The 7,019-nt window shown below is 40.4% G+C and overlaps 1 long non-coding RNA gene across 1 annotated transcript; it reads right to left on the bottom strand.

Moving 5' to 3' along the window:
- Nucleotides 1–398: 398 nt before the first annotated feature.
- Nucleotides 399–7,013, bottom strand: LOC108448797. The gene is made up of 2 exons (XR_001864824.1): nucleotides 6,850–7,013; nucleotides 399–4,666 (listed from the first exon to the last, which is right to left on the bottom strand). It is a non-coding gene; the product is annotated as an uncharacterized LOC108448797 (long non-coding RNA).
- Nucleotides 7,014–7,019: the final 6 nt, after the last annotated feature.

Below are 7,019 nucleotides of genomic sequence, written 5' to 3'. Positions count from 1 at the left end.
TTCTGGAAGAGCTTAATCTCTCTGAGTAATTCCCTAAAAGTCCATCTGGACAATGACATTTTCATATCCATATTGAGTGAAGGTTTGAGTGTAAGGATAAGGGTTTTTTTGCATTAATCTTAACCTAGTTGCAGTAGGTAAAACCAGCAGTGGAAAGATGTGGCATAGACTCCAACTGTAGCTGCATGAACAGCAATGTACCATAGGCACTATGTTCTCTGAGGCCAAGTCTATTTCATCATGCCCATCACAAAATATCACTGTTCTGTGAACCCTAAAGCGGTGAGAATGTGAAAGGAGTGTAGGAAGTTACAAACGCATTCCAAACAGAAATAAAATTTTTTCCCTTTCTCTAAGGAATGCTTGGATGACAAGAATTTACGACTTACACAACGTCATTATTTAAAATGGCATTTACCAGTTTATTCTTAAAGTTTTCTAGATCAGTGGTGCTGCAGATGTAGGATACTCCTCCCTATACTTTGGAGTGAGGCTTTTTTGGGAACGAGTAGCATGTGTTCTTGTACAGCTTGTTCCACAATGCATACCAACAGAAAGCGAAACTAACCTCACAAGAGCAATGTTTGAGCATCTGATTATATATATAGCCATACATATATATTACCATAAGTTAATTGGTATAAAATATATATATTCAGATTTGATTTTTAAAAAGCCTGTGGGGCTGCTAGGCTGATGCCTCTGCTTCAGTCTGCATTCCCTTCCTTTGCCTTTGGCCAGTTTCTTGGGGTATTTTCAGGACTGCCAGCACCTCAAAAGAGACACTGTGGTCTTCATTTACTTTTGTACAGTATGTTACACATATTTTGTATAATAAGGTCTTAGAAATAAAATCAGGTCTGTATGTACTTTCTCAGGTACTGTATTATAGCTCCTACATGTAATATTCTTCACAGGCTATATATTCACATACAAAATCATAGTACATGTATCTATAGGTACAAAATTATGATGCAGGAAGTCCAAGAGAGTGCCTATGGGTAGTAATCTTTTCTTTGTGTGACTGATCACATGAGAAAGATTTCTGCCAGTATAGCAACCCAGATCTTAAATCATCATGCATGCAGGTTTATAGGCTGTAACACTGACCCTCGCTTTGCTATTTCAGGCTGTAGAGGAGTGGTAACTCTAACAGCTACTGCCTGCCCCAGTCTGCCTCCTGCGCTAACCAGGACCTCAGTTACTCCCTTAGTTTTAAACACAGCCTCCAGTCAGGGCAAGCTTTTTACTAACGTGTCCATATTCAGGCAGTAGAGAAACAAGAAAGTGTAGCAACAGAATGCTGCTCTACTTTGTGGAATCCAGTCACTCCCCAGCTCAGCTCCAAACACTGTGAGTCATACTTTCCACTTAATTAAATTAGATGAGTTTCTCATATATCATGTCGTACTTTGCCCTACTGCTAGTCATCTGCCATCGTGACATTTTAATTGTTTGATTACTTCATCTGTACTCAAAGCACACTACTATCATATGGTTCATTTTATGCAGTAGAACATATATTCTTCAATGTTACATGTGGATATTTTTTACAGTGTAGATTTCCATTGAAAAATCATCCTTCATAGCTGATGCAAGTAAGGCCTCAGTTGTCTAGGTCAAACTGTAAGAACACTAGAGACACCAGTGTTAGTCTTCCAGGAATGACAGGCATCTTGCTTAAAAGCTTGTTGTCCAGCTTCTGATCTCTGATACATCAAACACACCATCATTTCAGCTGTAAAGGATCAATAGCAAGGCATCTTGTTTTTCAGGCCTGCAAATCAGTGCTTGAAGTCACAGCTGTTGTCTCTCTTCAAGCACACCAACCCTCTGGACAGACACTTTCTTCCCAGATAGATCTGCTGAGTAAATCACCTACAAAGTAAATCATCTGCCATGTCTGCATGTCTTCGTCTAAGACTGGTAATGTCCCCCCTCACAGTGTGAGATGTACACATCATCAGTGCAGCACACACGTGTTTGGTGGTGCAGACTGATAGCCTGGTGATTATGCCAAGCATGATACCCAGTCCAGGGACCTGAATTTAAAGCAGCTCTGTCCCAAGCTCCTTCTGTGCTCTCTGCCCATACAGAGATTCACTCCACTGATTGAACTAATGCTGTGATACCTTAAGAGGCTTGAGCTGAAAGGAAATTTCAAGATTTAAATACACTTGAAAGAAGGCTGTATATATAGCATCCATTAGTCTGTTAATTTTATTACTCTTAGAAAAAGGAGGGTGTAGTCTATATTCCACAGAATGTCTGGGTTGTCTTCTGTTTGAAATTTTAAGAACTGTATCATAACCTCGCACTAGGGAATGATTCCAGGAGTTGATTTTGCTATTTTTTGCTGTTCCCTATTTACTTTGGACAGGAAAAGTAACTGTACTTTAACTTCCATCATTCCAAGTTTGTGAGGTTGTGGTGCCCCCTAATGTCCCAAAGACTGGTAATTTTGTTGCTGACTTTCCCTCAAAGCTCTCTGTAGGAAAAACACTGTAAATGACATTTTATTTTCTCAAATATATTGCAGCACTCAAAGCTTTGTTTCGACATCCCTTTTTCATATTGTATACACATAAAGAATAAAATCACTTTCTTTTTAAATCTTATTTTCATTTTCAAACTTGAAAACAGTTTGTCTCAGAAGTTAGATACTTAAGTATTTCTTGACACCAAACAAATAGGAACTGATTAAAAAATGTTGAGTTCCTAGAATTTTCTTTTGATTTTTAAGAGTCAGTGCATACTCATACATTTTTAAATATAGAAGCCTACATATGTATTAGAGAACATAACCATAAGCGACCATAATATTAACTTCCACTGAAATCTAAAACTATGCTTTAATTTTACAATTTTTAGTTGTTTTTTTTTCTTATGATACCATTAGAATATCAGTACTATTGGAATAAAACACAACTACAGTAACAAAGTTAAAATACCAGTACTCACCCATCCCCACACAAGATTCATGCATGCTGAAATCAGTCATAAAGGAACATTGCACTCGTCAGTCAGTTTGCCATACCATTAAACCAAATAAGCAAGGAATAAATAATTGAATTAGTAAATAAACCCCGTATTTTTCTATGTTCCATGTACTTACAAACTTATGGCATCAAATCTCTTTCCAGATGAACACCTACACCACAAAGTGGAAAAATAATACTATATGAGTCATGTTTGCATAGTTAGCTTCTTTCACAATTACTTTCCCTTAACTAAATTCTTTTGCAATCTCAGTTTAGCAAGTTATCTGTTTGTTGGGGGCTTTTTGTTTGTTTTTTTAAGAAACGTATTTACATTTCTTAAAGATAAAGTCAGAAATGTCTGTTTCATAGAGCATCCCAAGGGATGTTTTTTTATTACATTCATTATTACTTTATGAACACATGGAAAATAATGCTTACTGAAGCAGAACAGTAATAGGGTCGTTGACCTGTATCACTATAGAAAAGGGCAATACCACGTGTTCTTCCTTCAGGCAAAGTACCTAATTTATCCATTTTCTGTAGAACAAGTAATTTACATTAATATTAGAAGTAGCTACATAATTTAATGACATTAAAAGTGTGAGATTATTCATCAGCAACAATATGTGCAAATGTTCATTATGTAATTCGGAAAAAGAGTTAAAATATGTGTCGGTGTGTGGTATTATTTTAATGGTTTAAAGTCAAGGAAGAACAAGAACTCAGCTCCCCAGTACCTAAACCAACACAGCTGAGATGAAGCCAAGTTAGCGATACCCATGGCACAGAGGATGAACTGCATCCTGGGAAAATGGCTTATTGATTGTAGTGTCTGCTCTGCCAGGGAAAGGATTAAAATTGGCGGCAGAAACCAGAGTAAGTACAAGTACAAGCATTTAAGTACCTCTAAGATAAAAGAAAATGGATATACAGTAAAGAGGAAATGTTACATCATAGACTATTAACACCGCAGTTGTTTTCTCAAGGCAATCCTTGAAATGACCACTACGGCCATCCCCACACTCCTTGTTCAGACACAGCCATGCCAGCTTTGGAAAGTCACAGGAAAACATGAGGGACTTGAATTCCTGTGGTGGTACACCAGAAGACTCAGATTAATTGTTAGTAACACCACAAAGGCAAGCAGGACATGCCTGTTCACAAAGAGTGTTTGATGTCACACACAAACATCACCTAATGCCTGCTTAAATAGTTTCGAAGTGTCTAATATGGCAAAGTCCATATATATGCATATACCACGTAACATCAGCTGTAGGCAATTATTTGCCCTGTGCACTGCTAAATAAAATATACTCTCTGTCCTGGTATAACCCTCCCATTTTAACGATATATTATATATATAAAACATGATATTTCTGATCTGCAGCTCTTACACTCATTTAAAAGTCTATCAGAATCTTAAATCTAGATGATGAGAACAGATTACTACTTGTTCATGATACCATTTTGTACTAATCTTCCCTCCGCAAATGGTTTCATTCCTAATTTTGCCATACTGCTGACGTTCCTGTGCGTTGCTCCCAATTTACTGAAATCAGATACTGAGTATCTTGTGGTTGCTCTTTGCTTCTCACTCTTTCTGAACATGCCTTGCACTCCAGTTTCCCTTTCTTTTCTGGCCAGTCTTCGGCACCACCTGGTGTCTTACTTGTTGCTTGTTTGTTCTGTAAAGGAAAATCAGCACCTTATTTCAAACAGCATAAAGTAACAATATAATGGAAGTGCATTTAGCAGTTAATGAAAATAATATGATTAGTCTTTCGCTGTAGCAAGACCTTCAATTTTAGCTAGGATGAGATGATTAGTGTCTGATGATAACAAAAGCCTTAGAAGACAAAATTCAGAAACTTCTAACACAGTATGAGAACCTAATGACTCAGTTATGCAAACTACCTAACTGATACCTCAATTACTATGAGAGGATATTCTAGGGAAGAAACCTTGTCTAATAAAATCCAGTTATAAAACGCAGGAAGAAAATGTGTAATGAAGTTTGTAATAAATTCTAGACAGATGAAATTATTCCCATAGTTTTAATGTATTCACAGAACCTAAGGGCTTCCTATTTTATCTGTTCACACAACTCTGGTTAGTTCTGCAAGCTGTGGCATCTACTGACTTGCAAAGGCAGCACACCTGGCTTATGGCAAAACAGAAAGTCCAGACAGAGCAGTACTGAAATGTAAGTAACTGGAAAATTAGGTACAAAAATAATCTATTGCTGTTGTTTCCTAATGCTTCACTGAAGCCACCTGTACTGGTTTTGCCTGAGGTAGTTAATTTTCATAGTAGTACCTTGTAGGGTGCTGCATTTTGCATTTGTGACCAAAACAGTATTGGGAACACTAGGATGTTTTAGCTAATGCTGGATAGGTCTTGCACAGCATCAAGACCTTTTCTGCTTCTCATGCTGCCCTGACAGTGAGCAGGCTGAGGGTGCACAAGAATTTGTCAGGAGACACAGCTAGAACAGCTTGTACAGCAGACCCCAACTGACTGAAGGGATATCCCAGACCATACAATGTTGCTCTCAGCAATAAAAAATGGGAGAAGGAGGAGGAAGGAGGAGACGTTTGGAGTTACGGGTTTTTTCTTCCCAAGTCACCTTTGTGAATGATGAAGGCCAGCTTTCCTGGAAATGGCTAAATACCTGCCTGCCAATGGGAAATAGTAAATCAATTCCTTATTTTTCCTTATATTTATCTCAACCCCTGAGCTTTCTCACTTTTACCCTTCTGATTCTCTCCCCCATCTCCCTACAGGGGGGAGAGAGCAAGTGGCTGTGTGGCCTTAGTTGCTACAGGAGTCAAACCAGCCCACAACTTAAATATTCCTTTCATATGGACAAACACTGCCAGGCCACAATTCTTCAAATGAGTCCATGTGACAGACCTCTTAAAGCCCCTGGAGAATTTTCACTGGCATTCTGTATGGAAACAAAGTTTTTGTTAAGCACACCTATCTGCATGCCATCTTCTTGGGTGTGCTTTTTCACAAAAGAAACAGAGGGCCCAGGTATCTCTGCTACACTAGCAAGCCTGTTACATCCAGATTAGAATAAGCTGCACTACTAGAAGGGTCCACCTATTTCCACCTCCACTTCTGGCTACAAGGGAACATACGGCAAAAACTGAAAGCAGAGGAATTATGTCTGTCCAAGCCTCCAGCTGTTCTCAGCTCAGGCCATTCCTACTTCAGTAGGCATGGATTACATTCTCTTTCAAGTTGCTGCTTAGTCTCCCCTAAGACCTGTGTAACCTGTGCATTTGCAGCAGCCTTTGCCAGCTGCTCCTGTGGCTGCACAGACAATGCTCCCACCTGCTTCTAACTGAGCTCCTGTTACTTTCCTGTAGTGGCTTCAAGGTGCTCCCTCAGAATCACAGAATCAAGTAGGTTGGAAAAATCTGAGATCAAGTCCAACCCATGATGAAACACCACCATTTCAACCAGACCATAGCACCAAGTGCCACGTTCAATCTTTCCTTAAACACCTCCAGGGATGGTACCTCCATCACCTCCCTGGGCAGCCCATTCCAATGCCTAATCATCCTTGAGAAAAAATTCCTCCCAATGTCCAGCCTAAACCTCCCCTGATGCAGCTTATGACTATATCCTCTTGTGCTACTGCTGGTTGCCTCAGAGGCGAGGCGGAAACCCAGCTGGCTACAGCCTCCTCTCAGGGAGTCGTAGACAGCGATAAGGTTCCCCCGGAGCCTCTTTTTCTCCAGGCTAAACATCCCCAGCTCCCTCAGGCGCTTCTTATAGGACCTGTGCTCCAGCCCCTTCACCAGCTTCGCGGCCCCTCTGTGGACAAAGAGGAGGAGCTTGTAGCAGTTCATGACCTTACCCCTTCCGTTCCCTTCCCTCTCCTCTCCTCTCCCGAGGCTGAGGAGCCCTAGTTTACGCTGCCCTCTTCCCGGCCGGGCACCACCCCTGGTCCCGGAGCCCCGGAAGCGGAAGCGGCTCCCGGCGCTCCGTGTGCGGCGGCGACCGAGGCGGAGCCGGGTCTGAATGGAG

Source organism: Corvus brachyrhynchos, unplaced genomic scaffold (genome assembly GCF_000691975.1).
Source record: "Corvus brachyrhynchos isolate BGI_N302 unplaced genomic scaffold, ASM69197v1 scaffold87, whole genome shotgun sequence".
NCBI classification, from domain to species: domain Eukaryota; kingdom Metazoa; phylum Chordata; class Aves; order Passeriformes; family Corvidae; genus Corvus; species Corvus brachyrhynchos.
This window is presented reverse-complemented; position numbering and strand designations above follow the sequence as displayed.